Genomic DNA, 21028 nt, shown 5'->3' on the forward strand with positions numbered 1-21028 from the left:
TGCTTTCGCCTATTCCTCATATTATGGGGGACTGGCCAATGAAGGCTTGATTCAGGGAGCATGCTCAATGGCCTCTGCCTGCTGGCAATTTAGGCAACCTAATCTAAGGAGCAAGCTGAGGAAGGAGTTTTATGAGCTGATGGGATATATGTCTGTCTGTCTGTTTCTCTCTCTCTCTCTCTCTCTCTCTCTCTCTCTCTCTCTCTCTCTCTCTCTCTCTCTCCCTCTCCCTCTCCACGCACACATGTAAAGATATACATAAATATGAATATAAAAGTAAAGATGAGTAGAGATAGAGATCTCCATATAGATAGTTACCAAGAGACAGACAGATAGACGGAGGGAGGGAGGGAGAGAGAGAGAGAGAGAGAGGGAGAGAGAGAGAGAGCGTCCTAGTTTGGGAAAGAATCTTTTTTTTTTTAAGTGTACCTAGAAGAGAAGTACCTTTAAAGAAGACAGGAATAGGCAAAGAAATTGGAGGCATAAGATGAAAATGTAGTGTAGCCTGTGTTTGGTATGAATCCTCACTCTGGGCTGCCTCAGTCACTCAACCTGCCTGATCAGGTCTGGGGTTCCAGGAGAGGAGTATGGCAAACTGCTACAACACAAATCTCTCTGTGCAGGTCCTAAGGGTAAGGTAGGGATAGAGCTAGAAGCATCTGTTTTCTGTTCCCGGCTTCCTGTTTGTGCCTCCTTTTGTTCTCTTGTTACTCTCCTGTTTCTTCCTCCGTCTATAGTTTCTTCTCCTGCTGTCCTCTTAACCTCCTCTAATGCCTCACATTAGAGCACCCCAGTGGCCAGTGACTCCTCTTTACTTTATGAGGTAAAACTCAAGAAATCCTTCTTTCCATTACACCTGGATGTCCCACCAGTTCATAAACTCCTCAGACTCAAAGAAACCTTATCAATTATAGGATCTTTCATCTAGAACTGAAAAATGGAAGCCCAGAGAAGTACTTTGCCCAAGACCACACAGGTAATAATCGAGAGAGGCCAGACTAGAACAGCAAGTCTACTCACCTTTAATCCAATATGTGTATTTGTACTTTCCACCACATCACCCTGCTCCCCACCCTCACTACCTCTTTCCAGAATGTCCTTTGTCCCCATTCCATTGAAGCCTAGCTGTTCTTTAAGTCTCACTGTCTATAGATCCACTCAGAGCCTAGATATCTGTCTCTTATCTCCTCAAAGACTCGATGTAGGTCTTCTGCTCAGGGGCTACAGGTTTATCTGCCTCCTAAGGCTGCTTGTACCTATCAGGTTCTAGATTTCCACGTGTCCCCTCAGACCTTAGATGGCAGTCTGTCTCTTCAGGGTTTAAATTTATTCCATTAATTCTTTTTTCACTGTGCCACACTGCCTCTGGATATAATATGTGTCCTCTCCAGATCTGGATGTCCATCTCCTCTCATGTCAATTTCAAAGTCTAATGGGGGCTGCTAGGTGGTGCAGTGAACAGCACACTGGCCCTGCAGTCAGGAGGACATGTGTTCAAATCTGGCCTCAACCACTTGACACTTACTAGCTGTGTGACCCTGGGCAAGTCGCTTAACCCTCATTGACCCACCCCAAAAAAAGAGTATTATTTTCATCAAGTCAATGAACATTTCTTAAGTGCCTATTATGTGCCAGGCACTGTGCTAAGGTAAAAGACAGATGCTGCTCTCAAAGAGACAACATGCAAATGACTATATACACAATAAATACGTATATGATAAACTGGAAATAATGAATAGAGAGAAAGCACTGGGATTAATGGAGGATTGGAAAGTGCCTCCTATGTCTAAGGTACAGAGGATAAAAAACAAAAACAGTTTCTGCTCTTAAAGAGCTTATGGTCGAGGCAGCTAGGTGGCACAGCGGATAGAGCACTGGCCCTGGATTCAGGAGGACCTGAGTTTAAATCCGGCCTCAGACACTTGACACTAGCTGTGTGACCCTGGGCAAGTCACTTAACCCCAATTGCCTCATCCCCCCCCCAAAAAAAGAGCTTATGGTCAATATTTGACTAATTATATAGTTCAGAAAATACAAGATAATAAAAAGAGGGAAAGAGCACTACTAATTAAGGAGGAGAAGAAAGGCTTTCTATAGGAGGTAGCACTTGAATTGAACAGTGAAAGGAGTCATGGATTCTAGAAGGGAAAGGTGAGAAGAGATTATATTCCAGCTATGACATCTGTGAGGTCATGGAGTTAGGAGATGGAATGCCAAATTCAGAAAGTTTGGCTGGAATGTAGAATATGTAAAAAGGAGCAATGTGAATTAAGTCTGGAGAGATTGGGTGGGGCTAAACTTAAAATGCCAATTTAGTAAGCTTTTATTAAGCTAGATCCAGGCAGCTAAGTGGCAAAGTGAATAGAGTGCCAGCCTCAGACACTTAGTAGCTGTGTGAGCCTGGGCAAGTCACTTCACCCTGTTTGCCACAGTTTCCTCCTCTTTCAAATGAGCTGGAGAAGAAAATACCAAACCACTCCAGTATCTTTGCCAAGAAAACCCTAAATGAGGTTATGAAGAATCAGATACCATTGAACAACAACAAAGATTTGGGGATAGGGAGTAAGAAAACAGAGTTCAGTTTTGGACATGTTGAATCTGAGTTGGAGGAAAGGGGTAGCACCCCAAGACTTCAGAGTGAATTTGGCGATTAGTTGGTCATGCAGTGTGAAGCTCAGGAAAGGTATTAGCCAATAGTCAACAAGCAATTACTAGCACTTAACTGCAAGAGGCACTGTGCTAAGCACTGAGGCCCAAAATAAAATTTAAAACTAAAAAGTAATGATCCCTACTCTCAAGGAACTCACATTTTAAAGAAGGAGACTGGAAATACATACTATATATATAGTATGTATTATATATAAATGTGTGTATATATGGAGACAGAGACAGAAAAGAACAGAGAGAGCTGATAAGATCACCAAGAGAGAAGTTATGGAGAGAGATAAGAGAAAGGCCAAGACAGAGTCTTGGGAAGCACTCCTGGTTATTTGGCAGAAGACGGATGGTGAACCAGTAAAGAAGACTGAGTAGTTAGACAGGCAGAAGGAGAACCAGGAGAGAGAAACATCTCAAATTTGAGGAAAGCTGAGGATGTGGTCAATAGTTTCAAAAGCTGCAGAGAAGTCAAGAAGGATATGTGTGTATGAATATATGTGTGTGTGTATGTATCTATAAGAAACTGTTGGAAATCTGCACCTCTCCTGATACTTAGTGGCATTTTAATGTTTGTTGAATAAAGAATAAAGATCTGTAGAAAGAGGAGATCATAGTGAGGGCAATCTGATAGGAATCAAGGGTGCATGTACAGAGGTTGACCTTCATCTGAGATTGGTATAAAGGGGGAGGGAGGTATGTGTGTGTTGGGGGGGTGGTATGTTAAAGGCTGAATGATGTAGAGAGGGGAGAAGAGAGAGCTCATAACATATTGCCTTAATTTAATTTCTCCACTAAAGTATGATGCCAGGTCCTTGGCTGGGGGGGGGGGGGGGGAAGGCTGCAGTGGGAGGAGAAAAGAGATCTGGATCCAATGCAGTGCGGGAGTGCTAGAAAGCATCCATTAGGAAGGAGCAAAGGCTTAAAGAAAAGCCCAGCTGAGATTAGATAACATCGTTTTGTAGTGCGTGTGGTCAAGCCCATTGCCTGTCCAAGGTCACATGCTCTCATTTTCCGCTGCACGCTGCTGGGGATCCCCCTCAGGTGGGAGGAAAAGCAAGGGCAAGCAGCTCCACGAACTCCCAGGGAGGTGTATGACCACCCAGGAGAAGATGGTCGAGAAGGCAGAGAAATGAGAAAAGGTAATTAGGTAGGGCCAGAAGGGCTGGATGACTGCCCGCTCCTTCAATATGCAAATGAGATGCAGAAAGACAGCCCTCAGGGGTTCTTTTCTAAAAAGACAAGTGGTTCCTACCCCCCCTACGCCGAACTATGGTCTCTTCTAGCTTCTCTCCCCCTCCTTTCCCTTGGTTTCGTCCGAGAGCTAAAAGAATTCAATCGATGACTCTATGCTCAGGTTCGCTACCCATCGATTCGTTCCGACTCTCCTGGCCGTCCTGAGCCCTGGTGGAGTGGGGATCCTTGTGTGAGTGAGGTACGGTTCTAGGGTCCTTGCGGCAGGGGGCTCGGGAGGCCGACTGAGCGGTGGTATGGGGTAGGGGGGAAGGTTTGGGGAGCCGGCGAAACTCCACGGACCCGGGATTGGGACAGAACCTAAGGTGGCTCCCAATGCTAAAATCCCCCGCCCCGCCGGCTCGACTATGTCGAGCTGAGCATGCGCCATGGCGGCCGTGGCGGCAGAGGCTTAATCCCCGCCGCCCGTCTCTTCTCCACCGCTCTCCCCCTCCCCCCTCCCCCCGGGGTCTCAGGACGTGCGCCTGCGCCTCGCGTAACTGCGCCACTCCCTGGCCTGGCAGGCGGTGGCTGCCCCCGTGCGGTCCGAATGTGGGCTGCAGGGCTGACAGCTGAGGTTCTCCTACCCCACTTCGTCCCTTGTGCGCCGGGTGGGTGAAAAGGGGACATCCTCTTTAACCTTTGACAGTGGGTCCGACCTTCTGGAAGCCAGAAGAGGTGCTTCAGGAACGGCTTCATTCATTCAACAAAGATCTATGCATGTAAACACTTGTTCTGGTTGGTGTCCCTAAAAACAACCACAAAAACCTAGGTTTCAGGCCCTCTGAAGGCAGGACCTGGGCCATTTTCTGTAGGTACTGGCAGTCCCTTGCACATTGTAGAAGCTTAACGTATGGTTGTTGGAATGGATATCTGTATACACAGCACTTAGTAGGTGCTTAATACTGAATTGGGTTGTTCAGTACCTATTTTCTGCAATGCCGACATCAAAGACCTTCTGCCTTCACAGAGTTAGGGAGCATAGAGCACGTGGTGGAAAGGCTCGAAGTATGGGAACTGTTTGGCATCCCATGTCTAACCTGTTTAAATGCAGTCTTCACCAGAGTCTTGGCCACTAGGGGATTAAAGATTCTGAGATGTGGAGATGAGAAGGGAGCATGTTATATAGGGATGGGTAACAGCTTTTATAAACCTGGACACTGAAGATGGGCTGTCATTTTGGAGAAATAGCTATTATTCCAGTATGATTGAAACAGAGTGTATGTGAAGAGTATTCTGCTCTGGTCAGAACTATAGTTCAGGTTCAGTATTGAAACAAAATTGGACAGTCAGTCAGTTAACATTTTTTAAGCACCTTGTGCTAAGTAATAAGCTAAGTTCTGTGAAGAGCAGGAAAAAACACTCAGATCATTTAGCAATTGACAAGAGTGGATAGGAAGCTGGATCTGGAGTCAGGAAGATCATAGTTCAAATATGGCCTCAGACACTTATTGGCTGTGTGACCCTGGGTAAGCAAGTCACTTGATATTATAAAATGAGGATAATAATAGCACCTACCTCCTAGGTTTTGTTGTGAGGTTCAACTGAAATGGTATTTGTAAAAAGCACTTAGCAAGTACCTGGCACATAGTACGTGTCTGTTCCTGTCCTTCCCTAGCTGCAGGATACTCAGTAAAATTAGGCATGGAAGACATCTTTTGTTGATTCAACTAAATAAAGTTCTCATCAGAGTTGTCAATAATTTTTTCCACCAGCCAGATGTAAAAGAACACCTGAAGTTTCTCCTGCTGTTTTGTCCTCAGGCAATGAGGAAGCCAAGTTAGCAGCCTGAGCCTTTGTTCCTTTTAGCCTATCAAGTCTGGAGATGGAGCATTTTTTGTCATGAGTCCTTCAGAATTATCTTGAATCACTGTTTTGTTTTGTTTTAATACTCAAACCACATTTAGTTTATCTACATCCAGCTCAACAGCTGTAATATATCAATAATTTTTATCAGATTTTTCTTTAGGTTACCTTTTTATATGTTCTGATTATTTACAACTGTACAAGCAAAGCACACACTTCCAAATGCACATATTTAATACAGTATTGACTTTTTGCATTTATAGCATTTTTTTCAACAGTCTGAAAAAAGGAATCATTGTTCTTGTTTTGCTCACTTCATTTTGCATTAATTCATAAGTTCATATCATTTCATATAAGTCTTTCCAGGTTTTTCTGAAATCAGCCTGCTAATCATTTCTTATAGCACAGTAGTATCCCATTACAATCATATACCATAACTTGTTCAGTCACTCCCCAGTTAATGAGCATCCCCTCAATTTTCAATTCTTTGCCACTACAAAAAGCTGCTATAAATATTTTTGTACAATTGGGTCTTCCCCCCCTTTTTTTAAATCTCTTTGGGATATGGATATACTAGTGGTATTGGGCGTAAGTTCTAAATTGGTCTCCAGAATGATTGGATCATTTCACAACTCCACCAACAGTGCATCAGTATCCTAATTTTCCCCCCCTCCCCTCCAACATTTATCATTTTCCTTTTTTTTGTTATATTAGGCATTCTGAGAGGTATGAGGTGGCACCTCAGAGTTGTTTTAGTTGACATTTCTCTAATCAATAGTGATTTAGAGCATTTTTTATATAACTATAAATAGCTTTGTTTTGTCTGAAAACTGCTTGTTCCTATCCTTTGACGATTTATCAATTGGGGAATGACATGTATTCTTGTAAATTTGACTCAGTTTTCTATATAGTTGAGAAATGAGGCCTTTATTAATTATTTTCTAGCTTCCTGCTTTCTAATCTTGTTTGCATTTGTTTCGTTTGTGCAAACCCTTTTTAATTTAATATAATCAAAATTGTTCATTTTATATCTAGTAATTCTATCTTGTGTTTGGTCATAAATTCTTCCCTTTTCCATAGATCTGTAAATTGTTCCTTGCTCTCCTAATTTGTTTATGGTCTCATTGTTTATATTTACATTACGTACCCATTTTGATTTTATCGTGGTATATGGTATAAGATGTTGGTCTATACCTAGTTTCTGCCATATTGTTTTCCAGTTTTCCTAGCAGTTTTTGTCAAATAGTGAATTCTTGTCCCAAAAGCTGGGGTCTTTGAGTTTATCAAACACTAGATTACTATGGTCATTTACTACTAAGTCTTGTGTAATTACTCTATTCTACTGATCCGTCACTCCAATTCTTAGCCGGTACCAAATAGTTTTGATGATTGCCGCTTTATAATACTGTTTGAGATCTGGTATGGCCCTGCCGCCTTCCTTCACATTTGTTTTCATGAATTCCCTTGATAGTCTTGTTCTTTTGTTCTTCCAGATGAATTTTGTTATGATTTTTTCTATCTCTATAAAATAGTTTGTTGTAGTTTGTTATGGCACTGAATAAGTAAATTAATTTAGATAGAATTGTCATTTTAAGGATGGGGAAGACTCCCCTTGAGCAATTAATATTTTTCCAATTGTTCAGCTATGACTTTTTTGTGTGAAGTGTTTTATAATTGGGTTCATATAGTTCATGGGTTTGTCTTGGCAGGTAGACTCCCAAGTATTTTATATTATTTACAGTTAATTTTAAAAGTTTTTTCTCTTTCTTTCTCTCAAGACAGATTGTAAAACTCAGTTTTACTTCTCTAAGATACTTCATGCTGACTCTGTCCACCATAATCTAGACCACTTTTGCATTTCATCAATAATGTTATCGGTAAAGTCCTCCCAAATGATAATTTCCTGAGGTACCTCAGGAAAGTTTCTGAGCAAAAAAAACCTTGTGCTTAAAGTGGTCAATTTCCGAAGTTGCAGTGCTCTATATCCTTGTTAGGTATTTTCTTCTTTACTCTATGAATTCGACTATCCTAACCTTTTGAAATACTCTCTTTGCTTTAGTTTTATTTAACCCCTTCCACCTGTCTTTTGTTATTTTCTTCTCTTTTCCTGTATCTCTAACCACCATCCACATTTAGCAATCAATATGTATTTACAGTGCTCTTCTGAGAATGAACAGACTCCATAGTAACGGAACTGAAGTGGGTAATCCATGACTAACTTGGTATTGCTCCTTAGGCTCCTTTACACTTAGGAGCAGTGGACTCAGAGAATTCACAGGTATCTCACAAATTTCTGTTCACAGCCCACCACCACCTCCACCAACTGAATATGGGCAGGTCCCACTCCCATCCTGGGCCCTGAAACCCTCCTGGACCTCAATACCTTTTTTTTTTTTTAATGTATGAGGTATTTTATTTTTTCCGTTACATGTAAAGATAGTTCTCAACTTTTGTTTATACATGCTTTACAATTTCAGATTTTTCTCCCTCCCCCCTCCCCTAGACAGCAGGTAATCTGATATAGGTTATATCTATATATCTCTATACATATACATATATATATATATATATACACACACATATATATATACACATAATAACATTAATCCTATTTCTGCATTAATCCTGTTACAAGAGAAAGAATCAGAGCAGTGATGCAAAACCTCAAAATAGAAAAAAAACAATAGCACCCAAAACAAAAGAAATAATATGGTTCAATCAGCATCTATACTCCACAGTTCTTTCTTTCTTTTTTTTCCTTGGATTTGGAGATCCTCTTCTATCATGAGTTCCCTGGAACTCTTCTGTACCATTGCATTGGTGAGAAGAATATAGTCCGTCACAGTAGGTCAACACTCAATGTTGATGATACTGTGTACAATGTTCTTCTGGTTCTGCTCATCTCACTCATCATCAGCTCACGTAAGACCCTCCAGGTTTCTCTGAACTCTTCCTGCTCATCATTTCTTACAGCACAATAGTATTCCATTGTATTCATATACCACAACTTGTCCAGCCATTCCCCAATTGATGGGCACCCCCTCAACTTCCAATTCCTTGCTACCACGTAAAGAGCAGCTATAAATATTTTTGTACATGACCTCAATACCTTTTTAAGGAAAAACTGGTCTAATTTGCCCAGGTACGAGGGTTGAGATGTAGTTCCATCTAAAAGGAGTGATAATACAAAAGTAGTTCAAAGCTAGATTGTGGAGAGCCTGAAAAGCCATTTTCTATTTTATCCTAGAGGCAACTGCTAAAATTAAAGCTAGGAAACTACTGAACACCCTCATCTTACAAATGAGGAATTGTGTAAAGCCTCTTCTTAAGTCCTCCTCTGATACCTAAGCATGGCATGGGCCCCAGGTGCTCTAAGCCCATAGGCCTATGTCTTCCCCATCCTTAAAAAAACCTTCTTTAGATTTTTCCTCCACTTCTTCACCTCCCACTCATTTGTCAACCACTTGTGGTCTGGCTCAGGAATCCTCCCTCTGCTGAAATTTCTCTTGAATTAATTGATTTCCTAAATGGTTATGGTCATGGCATTTTCTGCATCCCTGTCTTGTTGGACCTCTCTGTAGCTTTTGATACATTTCACTCCCCAGTCCTGTGGACACTCTCCTCTCAGTTCCCATGACTGTTCTTGACTTTTTGTCCTCTTATCTGCCCTTCTCAGTTTTCTTCACTGGATCATCCCACATCTCTCATGCTATATAAGCAGAGCACCTCAATGCTGTATGCCCTTCCCATCTGTCTCTATATTCTCTATTTTGGGGATTTCATTGGTTCCTACTTAGCCAATTGTCTCAAAATAGATCATTCCCAGATGTATATATCTAGCCCGAATCTCTCCTTTTAACTCTAGGCTTACATTAAAGTTGTCTGTCTACTGTGTCCATCTTGATGTCCTGTTTAGCATCTCGAATTCAACACACCTCAACACACTTCACCTCAACATCTGAGAAAAGCACCTCTGCCGTTTGAATCATTAAGCACCTAACCACACCTTCCATCATTTTGTTAAGGCATCAGCTTTCCATTCATCTAGGTTTATAACTTTAGAGGCATCCTTGATTCTTCTCAACCACCACAGTTGATCAATTGCCAAATCTTATCAGTTTAACCTATACATCATTTCATGTTTCATATTCATCTCTTTCCCTCTCTTCAGATGGCTACCACCCTAGTTCAGATTCTCATCAGCCCTCATCTGAATTATTGTATCAGCCTCCTAATTGGTCTCCCCACCTACAGTTTCTCCTCTCCCCAGTCCATCTTCCACAGAGCTGTCTAAGGCAGAGATCTGACCATTTGTCTCTTCTGGATTCACGTATCTTCACTGGTTCCCTGTTGACTTTAGGATAATATAGAAACATCTCTGCCTGGCTTTTAAAGCCCTCTGCAGACCAGCTCCAAACAGACTTATTATATATTACTCCCATTCACATAGTCTGCATTTGAGCCAGACTGGACTATTTTGAGCCAAGCCGGGCTCTATAGCATTCCTACATAGCATTCCATCTCTTAAATCCCCATTTCTCAGTACCTAGAATGCATTCTTTCCTCCACTCTGCTTATCGTGAACCTTCTGGGTTCAATTTACTTACCACACCCTCTGAGAAGCCTTCCCTCATTCTCCCAGCTGTTAGTGTGCTCTCCCTTCTTCTCAAATTAGCTTTTACTTATTTTTGTATTTTTATTTTTAATTTTGTATTTGTATTTTTAATCATGCCCTAGAATTCTTAAACTTTTTCCATTTGTGACCCCTTTTCACCCGAGAAATTTTTACACAACCCTGGGTATATAGGTATATAAAATACATATGCATAACCTTTTACTGTTGCCAAATTTTCTGTGACTCCCACATTCGGTTACACAACCCCATATGGGGTTGCAACCCAGAGTTTAAGAAGCTTTACTCTAGAATATAAACCTTTTGGGGGAGAGACTGTCCAGTTTTCTCCTGCCTTTTCATCTCTAGTACCTAGCACGGTGCTTTGTACATAATAGGCACTTAATAAACATATGTGAGGTTGGATACCCCATGGCAGATTTTGTTTGTGATTTCTCACCTCCCCTCATTTTCCATCCTTCCGACTGTGGGTGTTGAGTATGTTTTTTAAGTGGCCAAAACTAAGCAAAGGCAGTGGGTAGTATGTCTGATATTTGTATATTAGTAACTCTCCTTGTCTGTGGACAGGCAGTCATTGGCAGGGCTCAGTTCCCAACCAGATTTTGTACTTTCCTTTCATTAAGTGCTTTGATGTACTGGTCAGTCTTGGATTATGGGTTTATAGAACAGAAAGCCACCTGATGGGTATTTCAAGCAGCTTTCCCAGTAAGGAGGATGTGATGGCATTGAGCCATCCACACTTTCATTACAGGTCACTTGGATCTGGATTCATCCTTGTCTAGGGAACCTCCCTTCTGCTTCATCTGAGAAAAGCAACACCACCTTAGACCTCTGAAGCATCACACGCCAAAAAGCTTGACCTCTCACCCCCAGGGCCACAGATAACAGGTGAGACAAGAAGCAAGTACATTGTCCACAAGCAGATTATCTTCTGGATGTTCATCATCTGTTATCTTGGAGCGAGGCAAAGGAACTGGCACCAAGCTCACCTGGGCACTCAAGCAGCAGGTATTTACTGACCCAGGTGCCTAACCTCATCTCTTTTCTTTCTCAACTCCATTCTTTCCTGGTGTTTGAAGACTGAGAAGAGTCAGATCGGGGCGGCTAGGTGGCGCAGTGGATAAAGCACTGGCTCTGGATTCAGGAGTTCCTGAGTTCAAATCCAGCCTCAGACACTTGACACTTACTAGCTGTGTGACCCTGGGCAAGTCACTTAACCCCATTGCCCCGTTAAAAAAAAAAAGAGAGAGAGAAGAGTCAGATGTCGTCCTTTGTCATCACAAGAAGCTATAGAGTGGAAATTCTATCTAGCTGTTACTTCTTACATCCTTTGTTGAACAGACTTTCATCTCTTCCTCTCCAAAATCAAAACCACTGTCTGATAAAGTAAAAACTCTCTTCCCTAGTTCTATCCCATTCACCTTAGTCTTCCCCTTTCCTGGTCATTAACCTCTGCTCTCCATTTATTTATTTATTTAGCGGGGCAATGAGGGTTAAGTGACTTGCCCAGGGTCACACAGCTAATGTCAAGTGTCTGAGGCTGGATTTGAACTCAGGTCCTCCCGAATCCAGGGCCAGTGTTTTATCCACTGTGCCACCCAGCTGCCCCCCTGCCCTCCATTTCTACTGTGCTTCCTAAAACCCCTGTGCTATCACTAACAAAGTTCTCTTCCCCATAGACCTTTCCTCCCACACACTTTCCATCATCTTGTACTCATAGGATCCTGGCTCCTTCCAGAGGATATTATCTCTGGCAGCCTCTCTTTCCTGAATACTTCTCTCATGTATCCTAACAGAATGGGACACAAGTGTAGGTATACTTCTTGCTTTTTAGTATTACTTCTTGACCTTCCCTCCACTGCCATTACTTGGCAAACTTTCCTCCTGTAAGATTAACTTAATCCATCTATATCATTTTGTCCAGATCCTTGCTGCATGTATTTACTATTCTCCGGCTAATTCTTCCCTTCTCAAGGAATTCAGTAACTACTCATGGTTGTCCTTTCCTTTCCAGTTCTTTCCTTCATACTTGGGTACTTCAGTAAATGTGTTTATATCTCATGAAACACATTGAACTTCTATTTCATCCACCTCTTCAACTGACTTGACTTGCATCTTCACCTCTTCTATTCACTGGAGTAGACATTCTCTCAATCTCACCTTAACCCATGAATTGCTACTTGGATATTCCTTTTTCTAATAATAATTTCCCATTATGTCATCTCTATTTTTGCATCATTCCTCCTAAATCTGATCTTTGCCTTCACTGTGACCTCTGAGCCTCTTTACCTCTCCCTGTTCTTTCCATCACTGATGGACTTGGGCAGCTAGGTGGTAGAGTAGATAGAGCACTGGCCCTGAAGTTGGGAGGACCTAAGTTCAAATCTCACCTCAGGCACTCACTAGCTGTGTGACCCTGGGCAAGTCACTTAACCCCAATTGCCTCAGACATCTGGGGCCATCTCAAGTTGTTCTGATATATATCTTGCCACTGGACGCAGATGGCTCTGGAGGCGAAAGTGGGGCTGGTGACTTTGCACAGATCAAAGGACAATAACAGTGCTTTCCCTCCTTCTTCCCCTTTGAAATCTCATCTGTACAGTTAGGCAGTTGAACTATCACTATCTTATATATTTGGATGCTTTGCTCTCTTATCCTGTTGCCACTCGTGACTTGCCAAACTTTAGCCTTGGGTCATCCCCACAATCCTGTATTTTGCTTAACTCACTGCTAAATGTCAGTAGAGGAAATTGTACAAGCACCACCTGGGTCTATAGCAAATTTATATTACCTGAGGCAGCTAGGTGATGCAGTGGATAAAGCACTGGCCCTGGATTCAGGAGAACCTGAATTCAAATCCAGCCTCAGACACTTGACACTTACTAGCTGTGTGACCCTGGGCAAGTCACTTAACCACAATTGCCTCACTCAGTATATATATATATATATATATATGTATGTGTGTATGTATGTATGTATATGTATATATATATATGTATATATATGTATATATATACACACATATGTGTGTGTGTGTATGTGTGTGTATATATATATATATATATATATATATATATATATATAACCTAATCTCCACTGGTCCTCATTGCTACATAGGAGTCTTTTTATTCTTTCCTGACTGATTTGGGATTGCTTTCCCCATTGAGGCTGTCCCAAACTTTTCTCTTTCCTCCTTAAACTCATGCTGCCCTTTCCCCTGTCCTTTTCAAGAGAGGACCCCAGCTCCTGTTTTACAGAAATAATTGTCCATCACAGTCTCCCTTATCACTTAATCAGCTTTTATTAAATCTATAATTTATCCCAGGCAGCAGATTAGGGGAGAGGGGTACAAATGAAATAGTTTTTGCCCTTGAACTCAAGGAGTTCACATTTGATGGAAACTAACACCATATACACATATCTGTGGATTTAAAATATATACAAAATCAATCCAAGGTAACTTCCTGGGAGTCAAGAAGAGGCACAAGAGGGCTCTGGGAAAAGCTTGATGTCATAGGAGATGTTTGACCGAGGTTACAAGGAAGCTAGGGATTCAGAGAGGTACAGATGTGGAAAGGATAGCCCACGAAAAGGCACAGATGGGAGAGGTGGGCTGTCTTGTGTGAAAGGGGCAACTTGCAACAGAGTGCATGATGAGGATGTAATAAATCTGGAAAGGGACCTGGAGCCTTTTTGTGAAGGTTTCAAAGTGCCCAAAGAGAAATTTGGTTTTGATCCTAGAGGCAGTAGGAAAAACCAGATGAACTTCTTCCCTGGGTTACATCACCAAACCCCTTGTTTCCTCCCATTCTCTCCTTGCTCTAGTCTCTTAGGAAGATGGGGCCCTTAACTTTGTAATGGCCAGTTTTTCTATTTATTTACATCTCTCCTTGTTTCGTCTGGGAATTTACCCCTCTGCACCCCTTCTCCCTCATCAGTCTCTTCTAAATAAAAAACTTCACTAGATGCTGCCACCCCCTCAAACTTTCATTCTGTATCTTCTTTTAAATATAAACTCCTAGAAAAAGACATCTACACTCATTTCCTCAACTGTGCTCCTTTTTCAGCCCGTTGCCATCTGGCTTCACAATCGACCTTTTACTGAAACTATTATTTCTGGGGGCAGCTAAGTGGGGCAGTGGATAAAGCAACGGCCCTGGATTCAGGAGGACCTGAGTTCAAATCCAGCCTCAGACACTTGACACTTACTAGCTGTGTGACCCTGGGCAAGTCACTTAACCCTCACTGCCGTGCCCCCCCCCAAAAAAAAAAGAAACTATAATTTCCAAGGTTATCAGTGATCTCTTACCTGTCAAATTTGACAGGTTTCTCTCAATGTTCATCCTATTTGACTTTTTCTGCTTTTTTTTTTTTAAACATTGTTAGCTTCACCCACTCCCTTCTCCTCCTTTGGTTTCCATAACACAGGAGTTGATGATCTCATTCATTCATTCATTCCTTGAGAAGTGAGGGACAAGGCTAGGAATACTTGTGCTTCCCTTCATTTCTATAACAAAGTTCTCTCCTAGGTCTCCCCACACCTGCCAAACTAATCAGTTTCCTTTTCTCCATTACTCCTTTTTTTTTTTGGGTGGGGCACTGAGGGTTAAGTGACTTGCCCAGGGTCACACAGCTAGTGTCAAGTGTCTGAGGCCAAATTTGAACTCAGGTCCTCCTGAATCCAGGGACGGTGCTTTACCCACTGCGCCACCCAGCTGCCCCCTTGATCACTCAATTTAGCAGACATTTGTTAAGCTTCTTGTAGTACATGTCCCACCTCCTAAGTGTGGGTATCATTTAGTTCTTGAGTCTCTTCTATCTCTGTACTTACCCTTCTATTCAAAGTATTCAGTCATCAGCTCTTCACAGATAACTTTCCAGTCTAGATATTTAGCTCTGATATCTCTTTTGAACTCTGTTCTGGCTGCCTGCTGTCCATTTGAGTCTGGATGCCCTACTGGCATCTCAAATTCAACATGCCCAAAGCACAATTGGTTATCTTCCTTTTCCTAATTGCACTTTTCTTCTAAACTTCCTTATTTCTGTAAAAAAAAATTTCCCATTGCTACCTTTTGTTCCTATATGACTTTTTGTTCTGTTTTTTGTTTGTTTGTTTTTTGTGGGGCAGTGGGGGTTAAGTGACTTGCCCAGGGTCACACAGCTAGTAAGTGTCAAGTGTCTGAGGTCGGATTTGAACTCAGGTCCTTCTGAATCCAGGGCCGGTGCTCTATCCACTGCGCCACCTAGCTGCCCCCTCCTATATGACTTTTATTTCTGAATACATCCTTCCCCAGTACCCTACCCAGGAAGCAATCCTTTGTAATGGGGGAAAAAAAAAAAAAGGAAGAAACCAACACATCAGTAGAATCAAGTTCCATATTCATGTTGCTCTTCCTATGCAAAGAAGAAAAAGAAATTCTTTTTCTCACCTCTTTTTCACTTGGCCAAACTTGATCATTATGATTACTCAGCATTCAGTTTCATTGGATTAATTTTCATTTAAATAAGTAACAATGAATACATTTTGTTTTTACATCACCTGTATTTCCTCATGTATTACTCCCCTCTACCTGTCCTAGAGAGACATACTATATAACAAAGAATAAAAAGAAAGGGATAAAACTTCAGCAGAATTAACAGGCACATTGAAAGAGTCTGGCATTATTTGTAGTGTTCTATACCCATAACTTGCTGCCTTTGCAAAGAAGGGAGAGAGGTTCTTTATCATATCTCTTCTTTGGGGCCAAACTGATTATTATAATTTCACAGCATTCAGTTTCAGTTGTTTTGTTGTTCTTTTCATTTGCCTTGTAGTTATTGTCTGTATTGTTTTACTGGTTCTGCTTTGTTCATTTTATATCAGTTCACATGTCTTCCCATAGTTCCTTGGGTACAATAACATTCCATTACATTCATGTAACCATTTGTTTAGCCATTCTCCAATGGATGGCTACCTACTTTATTTCCAATTCTTTTCTACCACAAAATGTGATGCTCTAAATATGTTAGTATATACGGTTCCTTCCTCTCTGTCTCTGACCTTCTTGGGATATATGTTCAGCAGTAGGTGCTCTGGCTCAAAGGTGTGCACATTTTATTCACATTCTTAGGACAATTCCAAATTCCTTTCCAGGATGACTAGACCAATTTATAACTCTTTCAACAATGTATTAGTGTTCTTGGCTTTCCATAGCCCCTCCAGAATTGAGTGTTCCCATCTTTTGTCATCTTTGCCAGTTTGCCATTGAGATGAAACTTAAGAGTTGTTTCAATTTGCATTTTCTCTTATTAGTCGTAATTTGGAGTAATCTTTCATGTGATTATCAATAGTTTGCGGGGCAGCTAGATGGCGCAGTGGATAGAGCACCGGCCCTGGATTCAGGAGTACCTGAGTTCAAATCTGGCCTCAGACACTTAATACTTACTAGCTGTGTGACCCTGGGCAAGTCGCTTAACCCCAGTTGCCTCACTAAAAAAAAAAAAAATTAATAGTTTGCAATTATTTTGAGAACTGTTTATGTCCTTTAACCACTTACCTATTAAAAAATAATTCTTGACCCTAACACATTTGTGTTAGTTCCTCATATATCTTAGATATCAGACCCTAATGAGAAACATTTGATGAAAAGCTTTTTTTTACCCAATCAGTAGCTTCCCTTCTTATCCTAGATCCATTTATTTTGTTTGACCAAAAGCTCTTCAATTTTGTGTGATAAAAATGTATCTTTTGTGATCATCTTTGACCCTTTTTTGGTTAAGAACTCTTCCCCTAAACAGTGCTATGAAAGGTACCTTATCTATTTCTTTAAAAAAAAAATTATGGGGGGCATCTAGGTGGTGCAATGGCTAAAGCACCAGCCCTGGATTTAGGAGGACCTGAATTCAAATCCAGCCTCAGATACTTGACAGTTACTAGCTGTGTGACCCTGGGCAAGTCGCTTAAGCCCCATTGCTCCACCAAAAAAAAAGAAATTATGACATGTCCTTTAACATTCAAGTTACATATCCATTTGGGCATTATTGTGGTTTGTGATGTTAGTCTCATTTCTGCCAAACTGGCTTTTAGGGTGTGTGGGTGTGTGTGTGTGTGTGTGTGTGTGTGTGTGTGTGTGTATGTTTAGCAGTGTCACTAGGGGAATGGGGGTCCTTAGGTATCCCTATGTAAAGAATTACACTCTCTCATACTGTCCAATTAGAATTAAAATGGTCTTTTATTTGGCACTAAAGAAAGTGACCCAGGGATAAGTCAAAGACTTCACCCCTGGAGAGGAGGGCTCAGATAACATTCTCTTCCCGGAACAGAAGAAAGGCAAAAGCTTTTATAGAGAATAGATGGGATGTCCACCTGAAAATGGAAAGTTCCTTTTTGGGGTGGGGTAGGGAACGCTTGGATGCTTGTCATATTCCTGAGAGTCAGGGGAATTTTAGATTTGGACTGATGCTCCTGACCTCTGAGGTTATCTCTGTCTCCTAACTCTGCTCTAGTCAGGTAGTAGCTACACTTTCCTGCTATAGAATTTTATCTCCCCTTACTTCTTTTTTTTTTTTTTTGGTGAGGCAATTGGGGTTAAGTGACTTGCCCAGGGTCACACAGCCAGTAAGTGTTAAGTGTCTGAGGCTGGATTTGAACTCAGGTACTCCTGACTCCAGGGCCAGTGCTCTATCCACTGCGCCATCTAGCTGCCCCTCCCCTTACTTCTTAGATGTATCTGTCCTGATATCTGGTTGGCCAGGCTAAACGGTAATAGTCCCTTGATTCCTTGATATGTTTGTCCTGTTATCTGGTCATCTTTGGTTTTGCTTCTCACAGGAGAAACTTCTTCTGACTTATCCTAAGCCCCATGTCAGCAGTTTTTGTCAATTACAGAGTTGTTTCTCCAAGTTGTAATAATAATCATCACTAACATTTATATGGTAATGTAAAATTTGCACAGTACTTCATATACGGTATCTCATTTGATCCTCATAATAATCCTTTGAGGAAGGTGCTATTATTATCCCCATTTTACAGATGAGATAACTATTAAATTACCTCCTCAGTTATGCAGCTGTGGCCAAAGCAAGATTTAAACTCAGAGCTTCCTGACTCCAATAGTGGTGGGGCTACTAGACCACCTAGTAACCTAAAGTAATTTACCTTGTTGTGTCTGTTGAACACTAAGTTATTGAGTCGGATTGCTTCTGATTCTTCCTTAGCTAGTCCATCACACTAATAAATTTTTCTGTCTCATAAGCACTTCCAAATGGTTTTGATGATTGTTACCTAATTTGAGTGACAAAATTGCTATTCTCCCTTCTTTCCTAATGTTTTCATTTTTTTCCTTGAGATTCTAGGCCTTTTACTCCTCCAAATTAACTTTGTTATGATTTTGCCTAGCTCAATGGAGTATCTCCTTGGTAGTTTGGTGTCACCCTAATCATGTAAGTTCATTTAGGTAGTACATCAATGTCATATTGATGTGGCCCAACCATCAGTATTGAGTATCCCTCCCAAATATTTAAATTGCTTTTTTTTTAACTTTTAAGAGTGTTTTGTAATTGTGTTTACATAAGTCTTATATGCTTTGTTACATTGAACTTCCCTTTTTCTTGTGTGAGGTTTCTCCTACTCCTGGTACCAGAGTTTGCAACTTCTCCTCTTCCTCACACTGCATTTATAAGCAGTGGCACTCTTTTAGTGGAAAGCATACTGGTTCTAGAATCAGGCAGTGTGTGTTCAGAGCTCATCTATGATGCTTACTTCACGTGTCAGCAACCTTGGGCCAGTCACTTAACCACCAAGAGTCTTGGTTACCTCATCTGTAAAGATGGTTTTTGAAGTCCCTCTCATTCTAAAGCTGTGATCCTATCATCCTTTTAATTCTACCTCCAGTTCTTTCTTCTCTTGTGTCCAACAACTTCTCTGCATACATTTGGTTGTTCCTGCCTGGGCCTTTGTAATAGCCTCCTAAGTGGTTTTCCTGATGCTAGCCTCTGCCCTTACCACTCCATCTACCACACAGCTGCCAGAATAATCCCGCTAAAGCACAGGCCTGACCGTGTCACTCCCCTGCTCAGAAATCTTCAGGGGCCCTCTATTTCCTTGAGGAAAAGATACAAACTCCTGGTGGTGAAGGCTCTCCATGATCTCTCTCTAGCCAGCATTTCCAGTCTGATTGCATGTTACTCCTCTTCATACATTCTCCATCCCAGCCGAAGCGAACTCCTGTCTTGGTTATGAGGGGGTCCTAATACAGCTCAGAGCTCTTCTCTTCATGTCTCATGTGTTCATTTCTCCATGTCTTTGTACTAGTTGAATGGAATCTTTCCTTATCCCTGCCTTTCAGAATCCTTATCTCCCTTTAGGGTTCACCTTAGGTGCTACCTCCTCTGCACAGTCTTTTCTCATTCTCCCAGCTGTAGGTGCTCTCTCTCTCATATTGCTGAGTATTTACTTATCTATGTACATGTTGTAGCTACACACACACACCATTGCAGTAGAATGTAAGCTTCCTGAGGGCAGGGACTGCTTTAGTAGTTGTCTTTGTATTTCTAGTACCTACCTGAGGGATTTACACATGGTAGGCGTTTAATAAATGTTTATTGGATAGAATCCGATGAATATCTTTAACCCAACTAGCTGCCTGCTAGTGCATTAAATGGTTGTTTGCCTCAGAGGAAGAACACACACACATGAAATCACGACTCTGGGAAATCACCCAGTATGTATAAAGCACCATGTTGGATGCTGGGGGCCCCAGCACAGAGCTAGGAGTTCCAGTGATTGTTGCTTTCTGGGGCGGACCCACATGTCATCTATGTACCCTCCTGGGTTACACCTAATGATGGCAGGAAAACTTGAAGCTGTCAGACGAGGAGCCTCTCTCACCCCTCACCCCTCACTGCAGCAACAGTAACAGCAACAGTAGAAGCCAAGGGTGGCATACAAAATGCAGGATGAGTTCTGGGAAGGAAGGCTGTTACTGATCAGGGGATATGAGGTATGTTATTTGATTTGTACTTTAAGGGATGGAGAAGAAGAAAAAAGGGGAGGAGGATCCCAGCATAGGGGCCAATATGAACAAAAGCAGAGGGGTGAGGGGGTTCAGGAAGGACACAAGGGGTAAAGATGAGTTCATTTTGATGAGATGGTAGCATGTTTGGAGAAGAGTAAAACACATCTGAGGAGGTTAGGTGGCACTGTATTAGAGAGATCCTTGAATGCTAGGCTAAAGAGTCTTGAGCTGTATTAGGAGGATGGTCTCATGCTCAAGATATACAAAGAACTCGTTTGAATGTATAAGACCAGGAGTCTTCCCCTTGTAGATAAATTGTCAAATATGAGTGGGCAGTTTTCAGAGGAAGAAATCTAAGCTATCAACAACAGTGTGTTAAAAAATTGGCAAAGGTAGAAATGAGGAAAATGGCAGTTCTTGGAGGAGCGATGGGAAAACAGGCACATTAATGCACTGTTGGTAGAGCTGTGAATCGATCTAGCTGTTCTGGAAAGCAATTTGGAACTGGGCCCCGAAAGTCACTAAACTACATACGTACTGACATGGGCCTGTATCCCAAAGAAATCAAAGAAAGAGGAAAATACACAAATATATTTGAAGCAGCTCTTTTTTTGGTGGCAAAGAACAGGAAACTAAGGGGCTGCTCATCAGTTGGGGAATAGCGGTACAAATTATGATAGACGAATATAATATGACAAAATGCAGC

At 41.6% G+C, this 21028-nt stretch overlaps 1 protein-coding gene across 5 annotated transcripts in view; it reads left to right on the forward strand.

Annotated features, from left to right (window-relative positions):
• The first annotated feature begins 3552 nt into the window (after positions 1 to 3552).
• Positions 3553 to 21028, forward strand: part of MLST8 (MTOR associated protein, LST8 homolog) — a 29641-nt gene continuing 12165 nt past the window's right edge. Inside the window, exons 1-3 of one of the 5 annotated variants that reach the window (XM_043975931.1) lie at positions 3553 to 3797; positions 4013 to 4090; positions 11079 to 11335. The gene's annotated coding sequence lies outside the window, so the exon portion shown is untranslated. The remainder of the gene's footprint in view (positions 3798 to 4012; positions 4091 to 11078; positions 11336 to 21028) is intronic. The other 4 variants (XM_043975932.1, XM_043975929.1, XM_043975933.1 and 1 more) reach the window with 4 other exon arrangements.

The sequence above is a fragment of the Dromiciops gliroides genome, chromosome 1, assembly GCF_019393635.1.
Source record: "Dromiciops gliroides isolate mDroGli1 chromosome 1, mDroGli1.pri, whole genome shotgun sequence".
NCBI classification, from domain to species: Eukaryota; Metazoa; Chordata; class Mammalia; order Microbiotheria; family Microbiotheriidae; genus Dromiciops; species Dromiciops gliroides.